Source organism: Phasianus colchicus, chromosome 14, assembly GCF_987193195.1.
Source record: "Phasianus colchicus chromosome 14, bPhaCol1.hap1.1, whole genome shotgun sequence".
Taxonomy (NCBI): domain Eukaryota; kingdom Metazoa; phylum Chordata; class Aves; order Galliformes; family Phasianidae; genus Phasianus; species Phasianus colchicus.
This window is the reverse complement of record NC_143449.1, coordinates 8,771,386-8,794,817: the sequence shown is the minus strand read 5'-3', so window position 1 is coordinate 8,794,817 and position 23,432 is coordinate 8,771,386. Positions and strand designations below refer to the sequence as shown.

Genomic DNA, 23,432 nt, shown 5'->3' with positions numbered 1-23,432 from the left:
AGCAGGAGGGCAGTGCCGTTTCTATGGGACAACCCTTGTCTAATCAAAGGCAGCCAGTGGGTTAGCTGCTGAATGAACACTTTCCAGCTGGGTGGTGAGGTACTCCTCCGTTTGATGAGGCAGCTGAATGTCACCCCACCGTGTCCTGCCTTCAGGGATGACAGCTGATTCCTTGCGTGCCTTGCCTCTCTACAGCCTGAAAGTTCTCATCTCTTACCTCCAGAGATCATTGTTCAAATACCCGTGTTTTCCTCTTTACATAAGGAAAGAAATTGCTGGTAGTTGCTCTAAGCTAATATTATCAGTAGGTCACTGCAGCTTTTCTCAGTGTCTTCAAGCTGTAAGGCCATTTTTCAAAGATACTCATCCAGTTCTGTGCTCTGACTGCAAACCTGATGAATGTAATTTTTCTCTACTCAAAGGTGAGCCATTCTGCTCAACTATAGGCATGGGGTCTGTCAGTTAGATGAAGATGCAGTGATTATATCTGAATCTGGTTCTTTTGAGCGTGACTGTGTCTCACACTGCCTATTAAAGAGCAAAGTTTAACATTACTCTCACTCCCACTAATCCTTTTGTGTAATGTCACATTACGTATTTGCTTCTACAGCTATTTTTGTAGTTCGAGGTCTTAACTTGCATCTTCCAGCTTCCATTTCCTTTAAAACTGCATCACATTCAGCAGTACAGATTTCTTCTTCTCTATTAGCACACAAATACACTAAACTAATTTTTTTATCCCACTGAAATTACACCTATATATTTTTTTTTTCTTGGGGACGCACCTTTGCTCAGAGATTTCTCAAGAGTAGGAAGACATGGCATAAGAAAGGAGAGAGTTTCTCCCTCTACTTGCTGCCTCCGTAATGAGGCTGCAGACAGACCCCAGGACTCCGAAATCCCTTACTAGCCTTTATTCTATCTGGATGGTTTTATTAGGATGTTAGCAACGTGTCACAGTATAATCAGCAGGAAGGTCTTGTTTATTGCTAGCTTGTTTGAAGACAAGCAGAACATACAGTCTTAGTGAAGTGGGATCTAATTACTGGGATTTTAATGAAAAAATTATGAAGAGTTGTATATGTTGTATAAGGCATGGAAAACCATGCATGGGAAATAAAGACCTCGTTGTCTGCACTGCTATTTGTGTAGCATCAAAATATTTTGTTGAAATACATGATGAATTTTAATCAATTTCATATTCTTAACAATTATCTCTGAAATTCTACAGCTCACTGTGATGACTGAACAATACCTACTTATGAGTTGTCGATCTCCACTGACAGAGACTTGTTCCTAGCACTCCACAGCTGGTAATGCCAGTCTTCAAATTCACTCCTGAGGAGTAGGAAACATATTCAATTGTCAGTTCAACTCAAATGGCAGACACACACAAGAGATTTCCTCCATTTACTGTTCTAAACAGGTATATTTTCACTGGAGAACAAATCTGCTTTGTGTCTGCTAGCTTCAGTTCAATTTGCTCAACATCAAGCAGATTAAATGTGAAAGTATACAATTTAATTCTAGCAAAGGAATAGGCTAGGATCTTAATTATTTAATGAGAAAGAAGACTACAAAGAGAGAAACAAAAACAAAAATGCAATTTTAGTATCAAATTTCTTTCCCAGCTGACATCTCAAATCCTTGAGGCATGCACTAACTATATGAACTCCAGGCACAATTTGCAAACTGCAAATATGGGTACTCTTAAGAGAAAGACCTTAACTTCTGTGAAACTGGACACCTCCACAAAAAAAGAAACCTGCTCAATTTTTCTCCTTTCTTTTGTTCACAATGGCATTTCCAAACATTTACATTCTTAACCTGACACATCCTTCCATTTTCTGGAGCAGAACGGCTCCTCTCTTTCAGGACATCTGGAGTGAAACTTCTCTGAGTTACCATTCAATGGCACTCTTCTCATTTAAGCTCATTTATTCTGCCTTAAATGGCCTTTGGCATGCCACAACATTTTGAAGGCTGTCATGATATAAATCTTAACAAGCACAACTCTGATAACATTATTCAACAATTCCACTAATCTCATATGACAGTTTTGGCAAAAATCATATCACAGCAAGATTTAGGTTTCTCAGGAAGACCATAAGGTAAAATATGAGTAAGATGGATGACAGAGGAGGTTTCTAGAGATGCTTTGTCCAACACTTTTCTTTGTTCTCGGTCACTTTCAGAAGTTCATGACATCATATTAATATTTCATAGTCTTGGATCCCATGGGTCAAAACTCTTTGTTTATGAAAGGCTTCTGCTTGGAAAATATGTCAGCTTCACCTTGGGGAAAGCAAGTGTCTAACTGAAAAGAGAGCTATAGGAAAGGATTCACTAGATGTGCTCACAGCTCGTCTCCAGCATTTTGTCCAGATGCTTGTCTCAAGCACTCTGTCTCCAGCAGTGGAGATTGCTTCAGAAGTACAGATGCTTGGGAATTCAGCAGTTTTGGAATAATCAGCACATGAAGATGAGTAATGTCTAAGTCTTAACAAGGAACAATCACCACGTGTCTCCCCCAGGAGAAGGCTGTTCTGCAGGAATGCTGGATGCTTTCTGCTGTGATCACCATAATCTTTCACCACATCTTTGGATTTTGCAGCCTGATTTAAAAGCCATCTCTTTTCTCTCCACAGAATAACACTCAGGCCGCTGAATCTTTAGCACTTACAGACACTGTGTACCACAGGGAGGAGCACTACATGGCACTAAACTCAGATCAACCCTTTTGGATACTGATAGTTACAGCAAGACTGCAGATCAGCAGCAGCCATGGTTAAATAGGCTGGACTTTTGGGCAACTTATAGCTATGTAGCTAATAGTTAAGGAGGCATGGACTCATTGGTGGCACATCACAGGATTAATCAATTATTTTTATAAAAGCAAAAAATAACATTCGTTTCCATATGGACTTGTTTTTCTTACTTTGATTTCCTAGTATCACTATCCTGGATCACTTTGAGCTGGAAAGTCAAACTTTGCAGATCTGGAAATGTCCACAGAAACACTTGTGACAACAACTAAGGGAATCACAATCTGTTTAAAGTTCCTTCTGCAAGTTAGGGTATAATTTAATTTGTAACACAGTTGTACTAAAATGAAACTACTGAACCAATAAAGCTTTTCAAGAAAAACTACTTATTCCCGAATCCTTACTGGGGAAAGAGGAATCATAGGATCATAGAATGGTTTGTGTTGGAAGGAACCTTTAAGATGATCTAGTTCCAAAACCCCTGCTATAGGCAGGGACACCTCCCTCTAGACCAGGTTGCTTGAAGCTCCATCCAGCCTGGCCTTGAATGCTTCCAGGGAAGGGCATCCACAGCCTCCCTAGGCAACCTGTTCCAGCGTCTCCTCTCCCTCATAGAAAAGAATTTCTTCCTGATATCTAGTCTAAATCTATTCCATTTAAAACCATTTCCCTCATCCTGAATAAATTATCTAATTTCAAGAAAGTCTCTTGACAGATGAAGAAAGGCAAATTCATGCAGAGCAATGTTAAAAAATAATAATGAGAGAGTCGGTAAATGTTTCTTCTCTTTTTATGGAGAGAATTTGGAACTACATTTAGATTTGTAACCAGAAAATGGCATTCAGTATTCTGAAACAGAACTGTGTCCACAAAGACTTAGCTTCAGTGTCATGTAACACAGGTCAGTGTTGTTATCAGCTATCTCTAATTTCTACCCCTCTGAATAGATCTTTTCTGTCCAAGAATTCCATTAGAAGATCAGTCAAATGCTGCTTTCAGTCTGAAATCATTATCTTGTTGCAAAGGATCTGAGACTTCAAAACTAAAGATATTTTTCCTTTCTTATATGCCCACCCACACACACAAATGCGTAAGCTCCGAGATTGTGGGAAGCTTTTATCATTGCTGGGTTTCTCACTTGATTTGAGATCATCCAGTCTTTGCTTCCACTTGTTTCCCTATGCCATGTCATTTCACTGTGGAAATGTGTCATCGGTGCAAAAGAAACTATACAAGGCACAAAATGGAAGAGAGTGAATAAAGAAAAAGGTAAAACCTCATTATGGTAAATAGCAACACCTGCATTCAGGCTTAAGTGAATAGTGACAAGAAGCAATTTAAATCTCAGCTGTCGAGCCTGCATAAGACATATTTAGCAACACGATGAGCAAGGACCACCACTGATGCTGCTTCAGCAAAGCAAACAGGACTGCATGAGGGAGAGTGCACGCTTCTGCAGACACTCTGCAGACAGCATAAAGGAAGGCCCAGCAATGTGGAAAGCAGAAGCAGGCCTCCCAAATGCTGTGTGTCTGTTGGCTCTTTATGAGGAATAACCTGTTCTGGGAAATGAGTGAAAGTTGAAACGATGGATTTTGTAGGAGCAGCACCTGGCAACCTGTGAAGTGCTTTGGCTTTGGAAACCAGGTTTCTATGAGCACAGATGATGATCTGCCAGACAGTTACCCTTGGCAAGGTGCTGGATGTGCCAGCTCTGAGGAGTTCTAGGTAGAGACAGCAACAGCTATGTAGCCTCTTATTAAACACTGTGCCCCTTATTTTGTCCTACTGTGTTCAGTAATGAGTTGAAGTTCAGTAAACACAAAGACTACAGAAGCAGCTAAAGAATATTGGAGGTGATTGTCCCTTATATAACTCAGACATTTTGATTATTTTGCTGGGAATAGGGTTGATAAGGTTTGAAATAAAATTCTTAGATGAGGGAAGATGGGAGAGGGGCCTTCGTCTCTTATTTGCCAGCAGCAAAACAATAGAAGAAAAGGATGTTAGACATCTGACTGAAGGAAGGATGGCACCCAAATGTAATCCTGCCCAGTAAGGTATACATCAATCCTTTAAAAGACAGAAAAAAAAAAAAAAATCACAACATATGCATTCACTCTGATTATCTGTAAAGCATCATAGATGTGCTTGGCACTTTACTGACAGAAACATCGGCAGGTCTCTGCCTCAGGGCATCTATAATTAAAGCACAGCAAGGGAAGATGATGGAAAAGAGTGTATGGGAGGACAGGGATGCAACAGTGAAAGAGCATGAAGAGCTTTACATACATTTCTCCAGATTTGTTGTTGTTCTTTTTATTTAAATGTGATATATTTAAAATCTAGAACTGAGAAATGACAGAACTTCCAATACTTGCTCCACAAACTTTATTCTACCCCAAACCAGAACAGAAAACTGAAGTTTTGAAATTTCTCATGAAACAAATGCATTCAAAATGGTGATCAGGAGATGGGATCACAGAACTGCATTACTTCGCTAGCTGGAAGTATTTCATTCCAGCATTGTGAAAAGTGTCACATTCCAACACGAGAAATGAAAAAAGAAATATTCAACTTTGCCAGTGAGAAACACCACTGCCCACAGCACAGAGAGTTCCTGAATGTCTGAGTGTTTGCTTGCTACCAAGTTTTGTAAGAGCAGATGCTCCTTGAAGTGGTTTGGTGTAGCTGAGTGAACACTCTCTTCGGGAAAATAGCTTCAGCAGAAATCTTTCAACCAAATCCAACACAAAGACCATATTTCCAAAGAAGGCAGAACCAGGGAGGCATGCTGGGCATAGAATAGTATTTTTCATTAGAGGAAGAAGGAAAGAAGAAAGATGACTCCAGAACAGCTATCCTTTCAGAGAGGCCAAGAGCACCAGGAAAACTCTGCTTTTTTTCCAATATTTGAAGTAATTTCATAACTGAAGCAACTTTCTTAGTGAAGCTGGCATGAAGATTAGGAGACTATGAAGGCAGTTGTGCAGGTTGTAAAGAGCAGCACTGCTGTGGCACTGAGCCCCCAAAAGCCCCTCTGCCCAAGAGCTGAGAGGTGGCAGCTGATATTGCTGTGGTACTGAAGGGAGGCTGGACACCAAACAGGGCAGCTAGCATTTCATGGGCCCCTTTAAAACAAAAGCCTTTCTTTGGCTACAAAAGAGAATAACTGAGATGAACTCATAAGTCCTGTGGGAACCAAAGTGAGATCAGCTACTGACTTCCAGGAGGACACCACTGCCCTGGAGACATTAACAACTTCTGATCCACAGCCCCATGCCAGAAACCTGAGCAGGCAACCAATTTCCAGACCTTTTCAAGTCTGTTAACACAGTTCTAAAGCACAAAGCTCTCCCTCAGATCCATAATTGTGATTAGAAAGTCTCTATCTGTGTCTTGCACATTAGTGAGTCACTCTGTATTTTCCTTCTACCTAAGAAACAGTGGAGGAATGAGAAAGGCAAAACATCTAGGTTCTCAGGAGAAAATAACCTGAGTTAAGCCTTCACTTGATTTGCACTCACTAGAATAAGCCCTTGGGTGGTCTATTGTCACTAACAGGGAGGGGGAAACACCTGGGGTAGATCAGTACATGTACTCTGCTACAGATAGACCTTTGTGAAGGCAAGCACATCAGGCTAGGCGCAATGCAGAAAGCAGTCACAAGCCATGACTTTCACCCTGTGCTGTAATCAGCCAGAGTGCCCCTTTCTCCAGCCTTACAAACACTCATGGAGTATCCGGAAACCTGGAAAATGGCAATGAATTACTCTCAGCAGGGTAAACCGCTTGTCTGTGGAGAAAGAATTGTGTTCCATGCCATTCATAATACAAACAACATCAAGGCAAAGGGTAGCAGGTGGCTGCTTCCCTTGGAGCTGTAATTAATATCATCTGAGCAATGCAAAGAGACCCAGAGAATGCCAGGTGTCTCCTCTCTGCAACCATCTGTGGAAAAACAGGATGTTGGTCCTGATAACAGAAGTCTTTCCTGCAAAGCAGGAGGTTAGGAGGATGGGGAAAATAGATTATTTGAAGGAGTATCCGTTAATAGTGTGATCCTATAGCATGTAAGTGTAAAATATGTCAGCAACAGTGACCAAGAAATCTAACCTTTCAACATCTGCTGCCGTTTAACATTCTTTCTGAGGATGACAGATAATTGCTGCTTGTAAGGCTGAGGGGATGCAGTAAATGCTTTTCATGCCACCAAAGAAATCTAATGAGCAGATCTGAATTTGGGGTATACCACAATTCTGCACCATTTCCAGTAGGATTCCACATCTATTCAAGAACTGATGCAGAAGAAACCACCTGTTTCCTTGGATACTTCCATTAATTTACGCTGCTTCTCCTAAAACACACCAGAGCACTCATATCTCTAGTACACTAAGGATCGTATCTCATGAAACAGCCCAGCCTCTGCTGTAACTGTTGCTAACATTAAGATGACTGCAAACCACCCACCTGAAGGCTTAGGTGGCACCTACTTTAAAAAGAGGCTATATAACAAAGGAAACAGGTAGGAGATCTTTTCAGGTTATTACTGTATTTGCCTGCCTTGGGTGTGCTTTCTGCCCTTCTCTGGTAACCGTACAGAGAAAAGGTCTGGTACTACAGGACATCTAAAGATTGGCACCAAGTCAGTGCAACAATGGGGCTGCCTCAGGCCTCCCTGCTCCACCAGGAAGCCTACTTTAATGCACTGACCACTAAATTGCTTTGCATAGAGATTGGAAGAACCAGAGAATGCTATATTACTGTCTCTGATAAAAGGGAACAGATAAAAAATGAAAATGTTCTGCACATCTGATGTTAACAGGCCGAGTTCCTGCTTTGCACTGCTTGAGTAAACAAATTCTGAAGAAAGTCACATCTTGATACCGTGCTGGTTTTCCCCTACCAGAAAGTGCTTGTAGATGAACCAAAAGGCTTTTAACTTACCTCTCAGTGTGTCTGCATTGTTTGTGTCTTGCTGCTGCTAACATCTAAAACTGTTCAGGGAGTGATTCTCCTTCGTCTGAAACCGCTGCTTTCAGTTGCACTGATTTGCTCTGTGGATACAGAGATGTAAACCTGCTAACGGCCGGTTTGCAACGAGACTCGGTGGAATACTTTTCCAGGGAACTTTGGAACGTTTCAGAAGCTCAAACTTCTACCTCCTCTTCCTCTGAGCAATAACCTGCTACTGTTTGACATTTCTATCTCATTCCCTCCCACAAAGGCAATAGAGAATATTAGGGCTTACACTGCTTACAGAACACAAGGCCCACAACATGGACTCTACAACGTTCTGCCTGGAACCAGGTACTATTCTCATTTCACCCAATTCCAGGGACTGCAGCAGATCTGTAGCTAGAGATGTCAAAGGCCATGTTCCTATTGACTACAGAAAGATGTTTTTCATATGGGATCAAACTTTGCTCTGGAGAGCAAAAGTTTTGCTGTTGTGTACATCAGCATTCAGAATTTCTACTAATTACAGCAATCTGTGTTCAGCAACTCCAAGATTAATTAGCAACAGCAGCAACAAGACTTAATAAATGAGAATATTATGCTCAATTGTCTTAGGGATGAAATACATCAGTTCTGCAAACTCCAAGACTGTACCTTGAATGTAAGGAACCTATTCCTCTCCATTCCCCTTCTGAGTTATGATTCACAGAATGTTGGCCTCAACTCCAAATCAATAGTTTTTTCTTCTATTTCTCTGTGGCCCAGTAAAGTTCAGATGTTGGAAAATAATGCCAAACTGATAGGATTGTTATTTTCCTCTGTTTAAAGAAGAATAATACAATTTTAAACAAGTCTGATTTCCCTTTGCCTGGGAAGAGCTGGTATTTAGCAGACCCTGTAATGGGAAACATTAAGTTAATATAAAATTTAACATCATGCAGCTTCCCTGTATGCATCTCCTTTCTTCGGTGCTATTTTAATAGATTCAGAGCAGGAAAATATAAATATTGTTTTAACTACTGTTTCTGTACTTTCCTGCAACGTCCTATAGATCTTCCAGAGCTCAAGCTGTGTATTAACAGGCCTGACAGGTTTGTTCTGGGTGTGATCCTAAAAATCCACAGAGCTCAGAAAATTAATCTCAGTGAGCAATGAAAATATTTTTCAAGAATTTTTCAAGAATAAAGGCAAAGTGTCCCCTTTCTAGTTGAAACTGCTTGATTTATGGATCCACTGGCTGCCATCGTTCACTCACAGCTTCCAGTTAGAGTTCCAGTTATACTGGTTCAGACTTATTCTGTCCACATGCTTCTGGCATCCTTTAGGTGCTGTAAGGAAACTGAGGATACACCTTTCCTCACAGATACTATCACAAAGCCAGCAACTGCCCTTCTGACCAACTACAACACAACACTAACTTTGACTCCTTATCCAACACCATCATGTTCCACAGTGGATAAGCTGATGCAGGCAGTGCACTGCCCAAGCAACAAAACCCTCAGCCAGCTGTTGAAGCAGGCTGAGTCCCATTCAGATCTCTGTGTGAGGGGTCAAACCCAGCCTTTCTTAGCACTCATGCTAAATAAGCTGTATCTAACAGATATAACTGTTTATAACAGATGTGCCTGATTATGGAACCTGAGGCTCTGTAGTCCAGATTCCTAACGTGCCTGCCTTGGTACTTGTTAAAATCGTTAATTATAACTTTATGCAACAACAAATTATGTAGGACAGCTGTGCTAGCAGTACCGTAATTCGTGTCAACCCCCTGTGGTCCCATTGGAAAAAGTGATCTAGGAATGCATATGCTGAAAAAAGATACTCATTTCCTACTGGCACATTTCACTGAAGGTGTCATTAACACGGCCAGTGATTGGTTAGAACAGGAGCAGCAGCACTTCTAAGCCTTTCATTCCCGTTACCAGGATTCTTCAATCATATCTCAATAATGTCAATTTGCTGGCACCATTAGCACTGCTGGAAATGGCCCCTCTGAACTCTTCAGGCACCTTGTATTTAGCCGTGTTCTCCAAGGGTGCAGCACTGAGAGGAAAACACACATTACTGCTGATCAGATAATGAGACACTCCTGGATTATGACTGCCACTCTGTGCTTCAGCAGGTGCCGTTTTACCACGTGCTTCTTTCTGTAGCCAGCTACTGGGAAGCAGAGAGGTCACTATTACCAGCAAAACACTAGTTATTTCAGCTCCAGCGCAAACCCATGCATGCTGCACACTCAGGGCTGTAACACTGTCCTCAGTGCAGTTCACACTGTCTCCAGAACCTGCTCCCAAATACCCCAAATACCACATATCCACAAGTGGGTTATAAAACACCTTCTGTGCCCCAGAGCAACTCCCTCTCTGCACTACAAATCCCAAAGCAACACAGTTATTACCACAGGAAGCCAGTGACAAGCGGATGTTGCAAGTTTACTCATATCTTGGGGTGCCATATGCTGTATGGTAATATTTTGTGCTTTTAGCAAAAAGCGTTGGTTTTCTTCTTTTTTTAATGTGTGTGAGAAATATCTACCATGAAGTAATGTCACTCCATTGAGTTAGAAGTAACATGCCCAAGTATCCCTGGAGAATGATCAGTTTGGGCATGATGGGGTATTGCATCACTGCAGAACAAAAACTGAGCGAGCGAGAAACAGATTTCAGGAAGCAGCTTACTGAAAAGGTGAGCGGAGGAAGGTGGCAGCTGGCAGATACATGGCTACTGTGGACTCTGTGTTCAGCTGTCACTCACCCATTCTCTCGCTCCTGGAAACTTGAGGAAGAAATTCCTGTCTCTTGGAGTAGCATCTCTCCATGTAATGGGCATCTGCGATGGAAACTCTTCTGCTTCACTGTTCCTGTAGAAGTAGAGGATTCGTGTCCTCCGCAAACCAGCTCCAAACCTACCCAGCACCCGGAGGGATTCCTCCTCGTAGTCACAAACCTGAATGCCAACCATAGGGCATGTCAGAATTCAGCATGAGGATGCAGAGCAGTTCACAAGAAGTTAATGTCATGTCATCTAACAATTTCTTGCCAGACCTATTTCCAAATGTTTGATTGCATCTTTTTTTTTTTTTAAATACATTTAGTACTAATGAAAGAACTGTACACCAGTCTGACTCAAACATTTGCCATTATTTACCACAGATTCGTAGCCTACACAGTTGCAGTAACTAAAGCTCTTTTCTTTGTCTTGCTTATCTTCATAGCATAGTTAAGGAATTGATCATTCCTAAAATAAAAGGCAGAAGCTCAGTTTTCACTCTTATTTAGCCACAGTCTTCTTTCTTATCATCAGAAATGTCAGTTCATTTTCAGTGATAAATGAAGACTGCATGTGCTTTTAAAGAGAGCTCTTTGAAATGTTTCAAATTTATTTCTTAAACACCTACTCTGAAGCTCTGAATCTGAAAGACTTTAGTCTCTACAATCTAGATCTGGATTGCTTGATAAAAAGGGAGACCTTAGTCTATTTTCTCATCTTTTGAATATGTTTGTGCACAAAGAAGTATGCAGGCACACTCACGTATGTGGAATACACATGAAAGTATCACACATTTTTACAGCACATAAAACAGTTAAGTTTCAGTTAACAAAAATCTGTAGGGAATCTTTTAATGTGGTGTAAGAAGAGCCCTTGCTCTTAATTATACATACTCTCTGCAGTAGTGATTTACTGAGACACAGATCTCAGATCCCTTTCGTATTTTCTCATTTTCATCTAATAAGCAGGATGGTATTTCTCACCCCTAAGACAGCTCTTGCTGCTAAAGCCATGCAAGTCAAGGGGTGAACTGGCACATTTGGGATGCTGTTGCACTGTTACCAGATCTTGTGGCTCCAAACCCAAATGTTATACCCTATAATATTCCTAATTTCCCAGCTCCTCATAGGAAGAAAATGTCAAAAGCAATCCCCAAACCACAAACTGCAAATGAAGTAAATGCTTGGAAATTGCCACAAGGATACAGGCTTGTTTCTGAAAATCTAATAAATTTTATGTTGGCCTCAAGGCTTGTGAAAGGCTGGCACTGGCATGCTGCTATGGTGATATAAAGAGGTGAAGTAAGGCTGCAGAGGCTCAGTGCTACTTTCTCTTTTTGAAGGGTACGACAGGTGGCTGATGTCATTTCTGCGTTATGCAAAGTGCAGGGAAAACGCACCAGCGAGCCTAATAGTGAATCTCCTGGCCTGGAGCAGGAGAACAAGACAGCACCAACATGGGAACACTAGAGGGAGCAAAGACAAGAAAGCAGATGAAGAGGAATAAAGGCAGGAAGGGAGAAGCCACGACAGTTTCTGAGGTAGCTCTGAGCAGGAGGGAAAGGGAAAAGAAGGTTTTGTGTCTCATGTCTTGAACTTTTTATCAAGTCCACTGAGTATATAAAAAGAGGGTGTTCCTTTCTAAGCATGTATGACGGAAGGGAACCATCTGGATTCTCATTTTGCATATAGTGTTAAGGATTCAAGTTGTGCAGGTCAAACAGCCCTCATTCAAGCAGGTAACACGCTTCTGGCAATGGCTTTGCCTGAGTTCACCTGCTCTTCAGGACAGGACAGACCAATCTCATTCCCCTGGTGCTGCATCTTGAGGGCAAGAAGTAATTAAATAAAGCAAAATGCATTTAATCATCTCTCAGGGGGCTACGCAGACATGCCTGGTGCACAGAGAGCAGATCATCCCACCCGCTGCTTCTTTCTTCTTTAGCCTGGAGCTTCCTAAAACCACAAATGCTAGTTTCATGCTTTCTCACTAGTTTTTCCAGTCAGAATACAAACAGCAGTACATCCCAACCGTGCTGCTCTTCAAGTCATCAGCATATGACACAGCTGCTCTTCCCACAATCTAATTCTCTCTCTTTAAAAGTTATTAGAAGTTATTAGCACTTCAGGACTCATTTTACAGCTCCATGCTTTGATCCTCAGCTTACTCAAGTTAGTTCCCACTGAGCTGCTTCATAACATGTTTAATAGCTAATTTGTTTGGACATCATTAAAAGTATTAAGGCTCCAGGCAGCGAGGACATGCCAATTACTGAGTCAAGTGATTTAATTCCAAGGAGGCCAGTAGGAAGCAGCAGTTTAAACTGCTTAAAGGCTTGTACCTCTTGCTGCTCAGAAAGCCTGCTGATTTCAGTTCAGAGAGGTGTACTTCTGGATCATGTGCTCTGGGTGCTCTGCAGATGCTGAGACATGGGCTGTGCATGTGAAATACCAGCGTAAGCGGCTCTGTTGTGATGAAGCCTGACTTAGCTCTAAGGAAACTTTACAACACCATGAAAGAAGGCAATCTTCTGGTGAGTGGCATTCTGGTAGGTTTGTTTTTAACCGTTGATATTTGTTTGCTGGAGCTCTCCTTGCAAAGTCCTGAATCTGCATCTCAACACACTACAGCTTAATGTAAAAATTCTCAGTGCCACTTATTATTTCAAAAACATTCTGTAAAATAGGTATCCAAACTTGCCTACTCTAGGTATGCTATCATAGAATCACAGAATGGCTTGGGCTGGAAAGGATTTTAAGCCCAATCAGTTCCAGCCCCTGTATGGGGGGCACAGGTACTCCCCATCATATCAGGCTGCCCAGGGCACCATGCAGCCCAGCATGGAGCATCTCCAGGGATGGGGCACCCACAGCTCTCTGGCTTTTAAGAGGCAAAGCCTTTGGAAAAGCTTTACTCCAGGGTAAATTATACCTTATTATTTAAATCTACTGCCGTATTGATTCTTATCAGTAGAAGACATCCTTACAAACAAAGCAATATACTGCATATTAACAGCCACCTATTAGTTACACCTCACACCCTTTCTGGGATGCAGCACTCACAGCAGCCAATATGTCCTTTTGTGGTGCTCTTAAGCCAATTTCCCAGCAGTTAAGTGGCTCCTTTTGCTGGTATTAATTTCATCTTCAGTAGAAATTTGCAGCTTGGCAATATTAAAGTCAGCAAACCTCTCCAGTATGGATTCATTTTCTATTTTTCAGGTTTAAAAATGCAGACACTATGGCATCCTAAGGCCTCCCTTGCTGTTCAAGAGCTCCAAAGTGAATGAAACTGCACCAGTAATATTGTACTTTGTATAATGTAACAGAACTACCTGCTTGAGGAAAACAAATGCCACAAAAAGGCCAGATTTGGTGACACATGGGCTTCTGCATCACACATCTTAAATTCTCAAATGACAGCTACCGAAATCTGACATTAGCTATATCAGTGTAAATCCTGTTCTAGCACAAATGCAACTGCATTGGGAATTTCTACTAGCAAAATTAAAAGAAAGAAAAATCATACCACAGAGCAAGACGTTACACAGATACCACTTTCAAGTTAGCTACATGTAATAGCTATACAAAAGACATTGACAGGCTTTGAGTGGAGAGTTCAGACATCCAGAAAATACAGTAGCATCTGGTGTGTGGAGCAGGAAGAACAAAGCTCTTCAGAATAAATCTGATAAGGGGGAGAAGCACTAGGGCTTGTGAAATCTAACAAGTGATAGATGTGCAAATGAGCCAACAACACATTTCACAAGTTACCACAGGTTTCAAGTTACTTTTTCTTCCCCCAACATGAATAGGAAACAACTGTGATTACAAAGACCAAGACACATGCACACACAAATTCAAAGGCTTATGTAGATATGAGGTACATCTAGCACATGGGTATAATATTAAAGCTCCATACCCGAACAGCTTCAGGCCAACTGCTGGGAAAAGAAGACAGAGAAGAAAATAGAAACAGGTCAAAAACTTGTCACATTTACCATGTTTCACAGAGAGACAGATACTGCTATGGAACTAAAACTGGGCTCACTGCTGCAGCAGTAATCCAGGCTTAGTCCCAGCACTGTAGTCTGGGTTCCTTTGGTGATCATCTGCATATGTCCACCTAGCACTGTCATGCTGATAAGAACTTCCGAAACCCTTGGCCAATTAAATCCAATTTCAGAAGGGTTCAGGGAAAATCACATTTCATAAAAACAAGAGGCTGGATAGAGCAAAGAGACAGTAATTCTCCGTAGAGCAACTTCTTACAGCAAGGAGCATCTTGACTGGGAGAACAGACTCAGTGTTAAGTCATTTGCTCTACGCTAAACAAGTCAACAGAAACGTGGTGTAAGACTGTACTGCATCTTAAATGACCTTGAATATCAACACAGCACTGCTAACAGAACCTAGTAACAGCAGTATGATCTCATTGGGTACTTTAAATATGTGACCAAAGTCTTGTTTGGAGCTCTACCTCAAAACTACTTCTGCAGTGGCTAATTCAACACTGAAGCCACTTGTGCCTAGAACTGAGCCAAAACAGAAAAAAGATTGTTAAGAACTGCTGAGATTGAATGCCGTTGTCAGAACCTGAAGCATGCAGTTCCCATTCAGAAACCTTTCCTGGTAATTTATAAACATGCATGATTCTTTTAAATACACAGAGCACTGAGTACCATCTCTTCCTACACAGAGTCATTTTCTTTCTGATATATATGCACATATATCATAACGAGGTAACACATGCAATTTGTGACTTTCCAAATCACATCTCTGGAGCTATATTTTCTCATCTTTCCAGCTACAATTTATGCCCCAGGGTACAAGCTAAGCACTGAGTCTTCTGCAGCAATCTAATACTGACTTCCAGAATCCCAGCTCCAGAGGCAGAACATTCCCTTGAGCATAAGCACAGCGAACATCTGAATTGGTCAAAGAATACCTTTGAAAGTATATATATAGCACATGTTACACATTACAGACCAAGTTCTGTGGTGACCACTTTCTATTCTAATAAAGAGTGTCTCAATAATGTCACTATAATCTTGGTCTAAAAGCTGGTTATGTTTCCATGATATGCTATTGTACATGATGAAACTCATAGCCAAGGAAGACAAACCTTTCAGCCAGTGCAGTGTGCTGGACAAAACATCCTCCCTGGTTCTGACCAATTTGTATTCCACTCCTAGGAACAATTCTGAATGAACTCTTTGACCACAGCATACAATGAACACCCAATAACGATTAAATGGGAGATCCCTTAAAAGAACTAGAATTATTTCTATGCCTTACTACAGTAATGTATCTAGTGGTCCTCCTTAAGGAGTTACAAATTGCCTTTTCTTTTGTGTCAATATTATGAGGAAAAGCAAGAGAAACTTGTCAGTTCTCATTTATGTTCTATGTAACGATGAACGCTCAAAACTACAAGACTACAGTTTCCATAATAACTAAAGAGATGCTTTAAAATTAGTTGTTAAAAAGAAAATAAGCAAAAAACACACATTGTTCCTTACTAGCTCTGCTCCGGTGGTCAAACGTGCACCTGCTCACCAGTGTGCTTATCACCTACTTGGAGTATTTTGTCTTCAGCACAACGGAGCCTGCAGAGCTATCAGAGTGGGAACTGGATCCTCTTCTGGTCTAAACACAGTGAACAGAGCAGTTAACTGAATCTGGATCGCAGAACCTTTCCTGCTGGTAACAGCTGAGCCAGTCGAGCTCAGTTTGACTCTCAGATCCCGTGCCAAGCTTGCAGCTGCCTATTATGAAGAACTCTTTCCTTTTATGAAGTGGACAGAGAAACCACTGAGAAACTCCAACCGTGGAGCACCAATAAGCTACTCTTAGGGTTACTTGCAGACTATAGCCACAAAACACCTCAAAGCAAATGTTTATACTCTGCTCCATTAAATACAGTGGGAAAACATTAAATACAGTGGGGAAAACAGTGGGAGTAATTTAGCATGCCAGAAAAGATGGCATCTTCTGCAAATATCTCCCTCCAACCACTCAGTTCCTAACCTTGCAGGATTTCAAAGTCCATAACTTCTTTTAGCACACCAGCTGCTTCTCCTTTAGAAATGGTAACAACAGGCAGCGTGAAGATGACATGACTTGGAGACAAACCAGTTTTATTTAAAAACAACATTTATATATATTACAGACAACATTCCAAGTTAAAAGAACATTATTGAGACAGCTAAGTCGAATAGTCAAAAATTAAGAAATGCCAGAATTAAAATTGCCTATTCAATCTTAATTTGAATCTTTTGTGTCACACAGTGTGCTACCGCCTTCACTTACATGATCAAATACAATTTGCTTTGCAAGACCCTTGCCTCGACTAGTGTAGAGGATGTATGATTCTCAGTTAATGAGCAGCTATTCAAAATATGTTTTCTTCTTGCTGTTTAGCGTGCAGCCCATTTCTGATGGCTTGCCTCCACAGGGGGTTACTCAGAAACAGTTGAACAACTCCCTGATTGAATGCTTATTACAGAACAAGATCATTTCATCTCTGCTTAGTTTAACCCACTTTGCTTCACCAAACTCAAGCTCTACTTGGAGAGCATATGATTGATTTATTCATAGCTTTTCTAAGGTACACATTAGGAATACATTTTTGACAAATTTATTGTCCCAATACTTCCATTTTATCTGGATAGATTGTTGAAAAAATGATTAGAAAGTTTCTGTGTTATAAAAGTATTCATTAATGTGGGATATCCAATTTAGAAAATGAGAGCATTCTTTTTGTAGCATGCTTAGCTTTATATGGTGCTTTAAATGCTGAAAACTCAGTTCCAGCTGCAGCTCTAAGTATATAGAGCTGCTGCAAATCAGATATCATCTCAAATTGAGTATCCAGAAAATGAGGAACATTCAGTTAATGAACACTTCAAAAAGGTTTCATTTTCAGCAACTTGGCATTAGAATCTTGGTAGTAAAGTCAGAAATTAAATCAAGTTTTCCAAGAGCACATTTAACTGTGTTAATAATGAGACCTAGTGATGTGCTTATGAAGAGAATAAACAGTGCAGATGAAAGCTTGGGCTTAAGAGTAAGCTGTCACAGGGCTCCACAACTGCTTTAAGAAAACAGTTTCCTGAGCTTCCTTGCCCATACAGAGAGATAAGTCAATTCAGTCACTAAAATTGTCTTCTCTCTCTGAAGGCTCTCTGAAGAAGACCACTTTTGCTGCCATTTGTAGGAGACCAGCACATTTATCTTCACGGGCAGGTTAACTCATAGTCTCTACAGTACTAGCATGTATAACTTGGCCAAATGTCTAAACAGAGAAAAAAAAAAAAACATAATGGTGATAAATATCATCAGCTTTCAGCTCCATACATCAGGACTAGAAGCACCAATACCTTAGAAGAAAAGACCAAAACAAGACAGACAGTTGACAGCGTTACATGTTTGGGAAATTGTTCCAAAGAATTCAATTGAAAAACAGAGCGTAAGCAAAAAGCTTGAGAAAAACTCAGGAACAGAACAATTAACTGATGACCTTTAGTCTACAGTAAGAGATAAGATACCATGCACTCAAACTGATATTTTTCTGTTTGTCCTTCTGCCTCCAAGCATCTGTGTAAAGAACCATATCATTTCTGGCAGAAAACATGGAACCAGCAGGGAACAGTGCAAGATACACAGATGCCTATGGTTTGACTTATAAGGGGCACTGACTTAGTGGGAATGAGAGTTAAGTGCAAAGAAGAGACATACAGATGACTTGGCAAGGGAAGAGAGAACAGAGAGGGATGCACAGCCTAACACTGCAGACTGCCCCTGGAATATGAGAGAGAATGTGCTGGGAGGGTGGCACAGATTACCGTGGGCAGCAGCATCTAGCAGGTACAGCTAGTTCAGTCTTTAAAAGAAATGAAGTGTCTTCAGAATACGAGCAGAGAGATGCTCTCCCAAAGCATAAGTTTGAGCCCTCTTTGCATCCTCTTAAATCCAAGCTCCTTTCAGGATGGAACAATCACCATGACCACAAAAGCACCGCATGTCCACCAGCACACAACAGCTACCACAAGAGATTGTCCCAGGCATTTCACAAGCTCCTCCTCTGTAAAATAATCCAAAATGCTAATCCCCTCTGTGTCCTAATACATGGATGTGATGGTAGAAGCGAGCTAAGAAGATGGAGAGGTGGGGTTCACAACGAGTAGCTGACCAGAACTCCCTTTTCCTGCAGCCCCATCCCAGAGGGCAGCTCTGCAGAAGAGCCCAGCTAAAAGGGCCTCTGGACTGGGCTTCCAGGCAATCAGTGCAGCGAGGCAGCCATCATCTTTCTCCTAGTGAGAGAAAATGAGAGACTGTTAACTGTAGATATGCCAACTGTTGCATACAGCTTTCTCATGCTCTGAAAGCTTCTGTATTTCTATTTAAAAAGAAAGGCAGAGATGGAGAAGAAACAAAACACAGGAAGGTACGTATAGAATATGGAAGTTCACATATGTGTGTAACCAGCCATTACATGAATGAGAGATACCATCCCGAGGCACGTTTAAATTCAACCAGCACTCTATGTGAGGCCAGACAGGCAACAAAAGAAAATCCAAGAAGTGACAAGGCTGGTGCTGGTAGAGATCTATTCTGGGATTACTCCATGTCATTTCAAAGAGCATGACAGCTTCTTTAGCAGTTCTGACCTTTGCAATGCAGCAGCGTGAGACAAGATGTACCTATATTGTGTGCATTAGAACACTTTTATTGTATTTCATACTTCTGGCACATTTATTATTTGATTCAAGCTGTTTTCAGGAGAGTTTTGATCCTGTGAAAGACACACACTGGCTCTCTACTCCCTAGTGCTAGCACTAGAATTTTATGCATCTATACATCAGAGTTGACCTCTCTGGAGAATCCTAGATCAAGGCCAGGCTGGATGTGGCTCTGGGCAGCCTGGTCTGGTGGTTGGCGACCCTGCCCATGGCAGGGGGGTTGAAACTAGATGATCTTTATGGTCCTTTTCAACCCAGGCCATTCTATGATTCTATGATTTATACTGCTGTTGTCAAACCAGAACTAATTCCTCACCTGGTAGAGGCATAATGCAATAAGGACCATCCAGAACTGTTTCATGCTCTTACTCATACAGAGAAAACTGGAAACAGAAAACCTGCCCCAAAGGGAATTTTCTCTTTGCATTTGCGAAGTAGCACTCATCTTACAACTGGAAGCCACAATAAAAGTGTGCTGCCTGTAATTATGGATGCTCTCATTTCCGCATAGACACTTTTACTGAAATCCTTCAAAGCTTTCAACCTCAGTGGAATTCACTGTACCAATGAATTCTACAGGAGAACAACATGCTACACACAGAAGTATTTCCTTCCATTAATAGGATCTGTAAAACTTTTCAATTTCATTGCGTTTCTCCCTCATCTCAAAAAATTGCAGTGATAAATCAGGAACTCTGAAGAAAACTTCCTCAGCTTTATTTATCTTATATTCTCCTACCATATCATCTCCTGCCTTCCTCTCTTCTGGAATAAAGAATTCAGGGACTGTCAGTCACCTTCAGGAGCAATTTCAGAGCTACTCGTGTACAGCAGGAGCAGAACAGCCGTAGAATCATAGAATACCCCAAGTTGGAAGAGACCCACACAGACCACAGACTTCAACTGCAGTCTGCTAATCCAACCAAAAGTGCCTTTAGAAATCTCGACACTCATTCCATGTTCTATGATCAGGTTGCATTTAGTTGAAATTAGTGATACTGACAGATGTAGCAGCAATACCACAGCAAGCCATTCATACTTTATGTGCTTATCCAAGAAATGTATTGTTAACTGATTTTTTAAAAACAAATTTTATCTCTACTCATAAAATCAACCTCCTCATTAGGATTGAAGAGAAGAACAATATAGAAGCACTGAAACTTTCTGCATAACACATATTCATTTTGTTATGCTTGGTAATAAATTTTACTCTTCCAATAGAGTCAGTATTTTTAACTTTATCAGACAAAGAGGAATTTGATGGCCTGGCTCTGATAAGAAACTTAGCTTGTAATAATTCTTTTTTTAATGTATGCCTGCTCTATTCTATGTAAGGAAAGCCCTGCTCCTTTCTCACTGCACCAAGGTGAAATGCCAACCTATTACACGTAATGGTCTTAGTTCAGTCTTTACACAGTGAGATAACACTGACAACACTGAAGGCAGGAAAATAAAACACATTACCTCAGAATAATCCCTTTGTACCAGGTACCTACACTATTTGATCAGTATCATCGGTAAATGATGTGCTTTAATTTGTCACTGTAGTTTAAATTTCTAAGAGAAAGGACAACTGGAAACATGAAAAATTACTAATTACAACATCTAAAATAGAAGCAGTAATGGAAGTGTCAACAATCTGACTGGGTCATCAGAGATTTCTGCAGTGATGAATAAGGAGCACTTCACTGCAGACTGGAGGAGAAGCTTTGGGCGATTTTTCAAAGCTTGAAGAACTTCTCAAGGAGTTACAAATGCTCATTTTTCTCCTATTCCTTCAATTATCATTAGAACATCTTGTGGCCTTTCTAATGGCTCCAATGAAATTCCAATAGCATTCACTGTCAGGAGATAGACCAAAGTATTTTTGTGCTTGTGAAAGTCCTATTCAAATCAGCAGGAGCTGGGCTTTCATATGTCACTGCTGACTTAGACCTGTGGGATTAACCATGACATAAAGTATTTATAGAACCACTGATGCCCTGGAAAATAGGTGATTTCCTGGAGGAGACAGTGCTATACTGCACAGAGATTGTTTTTAGTGTGACAATAACCCTCCAACATGGCCACAATCTTCATAATACCTGATAGTTTCTGACCACTTACAAGCCTTGAAATAGCTTCAGAAAGATTCAGAAAGTGCTAAATCTGATAGTGTGAGAAATTTCAGTTTCTTAGACATGCTGGATATTAAGGACAAGTATCTGAAAAAAAAAAGACACGGTGTAGCATAACAACATATTGGACCATTTTCAGACATTCCATATTGGCTCACTTATAAGTTCAGAAGCAAAAATATCAGGGAAAGATGAATATAACTAAAAAGGGAGGGAAAAAAACCTATCTTTGAACTAATACAAACTTATAGAAATTTGTATTGCCTGGACTTTGCATGTAAAAACATATGAATATGCCTACATCTCTATAAGTATACACATATACATAGCTTTTCCAGGAGACATAAGAAATTTCATTTAAAAGCTGTGGATAAAAAGAAATACAGGAGGAAGCTTTCTGAAATGCATAAAAGAAAAAAAACTTGTCAGTAAGGAAATAAATAACTTGGAGAAGAAAATATAAACAATGGCTAATGAGACTTGCTAAGCTTGTTTTTTTCATTGCTACCTAGCAAAATAGAGAAATTATTTAAAAAATAAAAACTACAGAAAATATCTCTAACAACTCATACACCTCTGTTGAAAATCAGGTGTCTGTCCACCTGGAATGAAAGCTACACACAGAGGTCAATTTCCAGGTCAAACAACATCAGGTTCCCTGCAAGACTAGCTCAGAAATACACCATTTTTTAATTTAAAGCACAGGGACAGTTTCAAACTGAGTTTTCAGTACATCTGTATTGTAGCAAAGATGCAAAGTGCTTTTTCTACCCTTCACTGATTTGCCCTATAAAGGAACCAATTGCTATTCTTCTCTGCTCCACTCTGAGCAGCTGTACTCCTCCATTCCTTTAGGAGACCGTAGGCAGCCTGCAACAGGCACAGGCTGCCCCCTTACACCCAAGGCTGGGGGAAACCAGAGCAAGAAGCCTAAATTATACCCTACAGATTGACCTTCAGAGAATTTAGAGCTACATATTTTGATTTATACTGACAGGGAGGTTGTTTTTCTTGCTTTGGTAGCTCGATTAACATGACTCCCAACCCAGAAGCTCCTACAAACTAACCTGAGCCCTTCGTTAGGGAATTGCCAGGATTCAGCATTTTGTTTCAGCCTTTAACTGCCACAGCTGGCTGATTTGTCTGCAGGCTGAAGGAAGTGCAATTACTCTGTAGACAGGTGCAACTGTTAGATGACTGAGTAATTCTGGGGCACACGGTGTACAGGCTGTCCTGCAGCTTTATACAAACCAGACAAATGGAGCCTCTTTGTAGTGGCAAGCCACTGCATTCCTGATTTCCCCTTTGTCTGGAATCATGCATTTGGGTTCTTTGGGGCGGGACGACTCTGTAAGCAAAGAAGACGACAGCCTAGTTTTCCAAGTTAATTTCTTTTTACAAATGTGGACGGAGGAAGGTAGCAGAAGGTGGGATGTGACGTAAAAGCAGACGGAAATGCAGAACAGTTGCTTAGCACCTATCAAAGTCAGGCCCACTTCTTCACAAGATAGATGTGTATTTTGGTAACCACATTTAGGAATCTGCATTTGAGTTTGGGTCCCTAAATAACCTAAGTACATCAGAAGCTTTTTGAATGCATCACTGATGATTAAATAAACACAGATATTAAAAGTCATAGGAATCCTGCTGCAGTCCTTGGCACACAGGGACACCTTCTGCTTTACATACACCCTTCATGGGAGCTTTACCATCTCCTCGTGAATGCCAGATCAGAACAAGGCGTCATAGAAACTTAATTCTCAGCCAGTGGGACAATATGGGATCAGCCAGCAGCCTTCCTGCCTTTGTCTGAGCAAGAGATAAAAAATAAAGCTTGGAGTCAGAGACCATTATTCAACCCAGGCTGTTTTATGTGGGCACGCGTGTGTTTTGGAATGGGTCTGTAGCATCTACCCTGGACCTAATACAACACAGCAGAACAGAGACAAACCAAGCATTTGAGATACTAAAAAATAAGCCAGTGGAAATGCCAAATTGACAGCCAAGGGGATCGTGCTCAGAATTATTTGGAAGCTGAAAGCATTTCTTACACATTCCACTCTATTTTTTACTCAA

The 23,432-nt window shown here is 40.9% G+C and overlaps 1 protein-coding gene across 18 annotated transcripts in view; it reads right to left on the bottom strand.

Moving 5' to 3' along the window:
* The window catches only part of C14H8orf48 (chromosome 14 C8orf48 homolog), a 91,291-nt gene that overhangs the window by 35,547 nt on the left and 32,312 nt on the right, over positions 1 to 23,432 (bottom strand). For 10 of the 18 annotated variants that reach the window (XR_016471029.1, XR_016471035.1, XR_016471027.1 and 7 more), the window contains 3 exons: positions 10,482 to 10,673; positions 7,713 to 7,822; positions 1,260 to 1,338 (listed from right to left, as the gene is read on the bottom strand). The exons of 2 other annotated variants lie outside the window; for them this stretch is intronic. The gene's annotated coding sequence lies outside the window, so the exon portion shown is untranslated. Of the gene's footprint in view, positions 1 to 1,259; positions 1,339 to 7,712; positions 7,823 to 10,481; positions 10,674 to 15,400; positions 18,811 to 23,432 lie in introns of those variants that run through there. 6 more of the 18 variants (XR_016471033.1, XR_016471038.1, XR_016471042.1 and 3 more) reach the window with 4 other exon arrangements.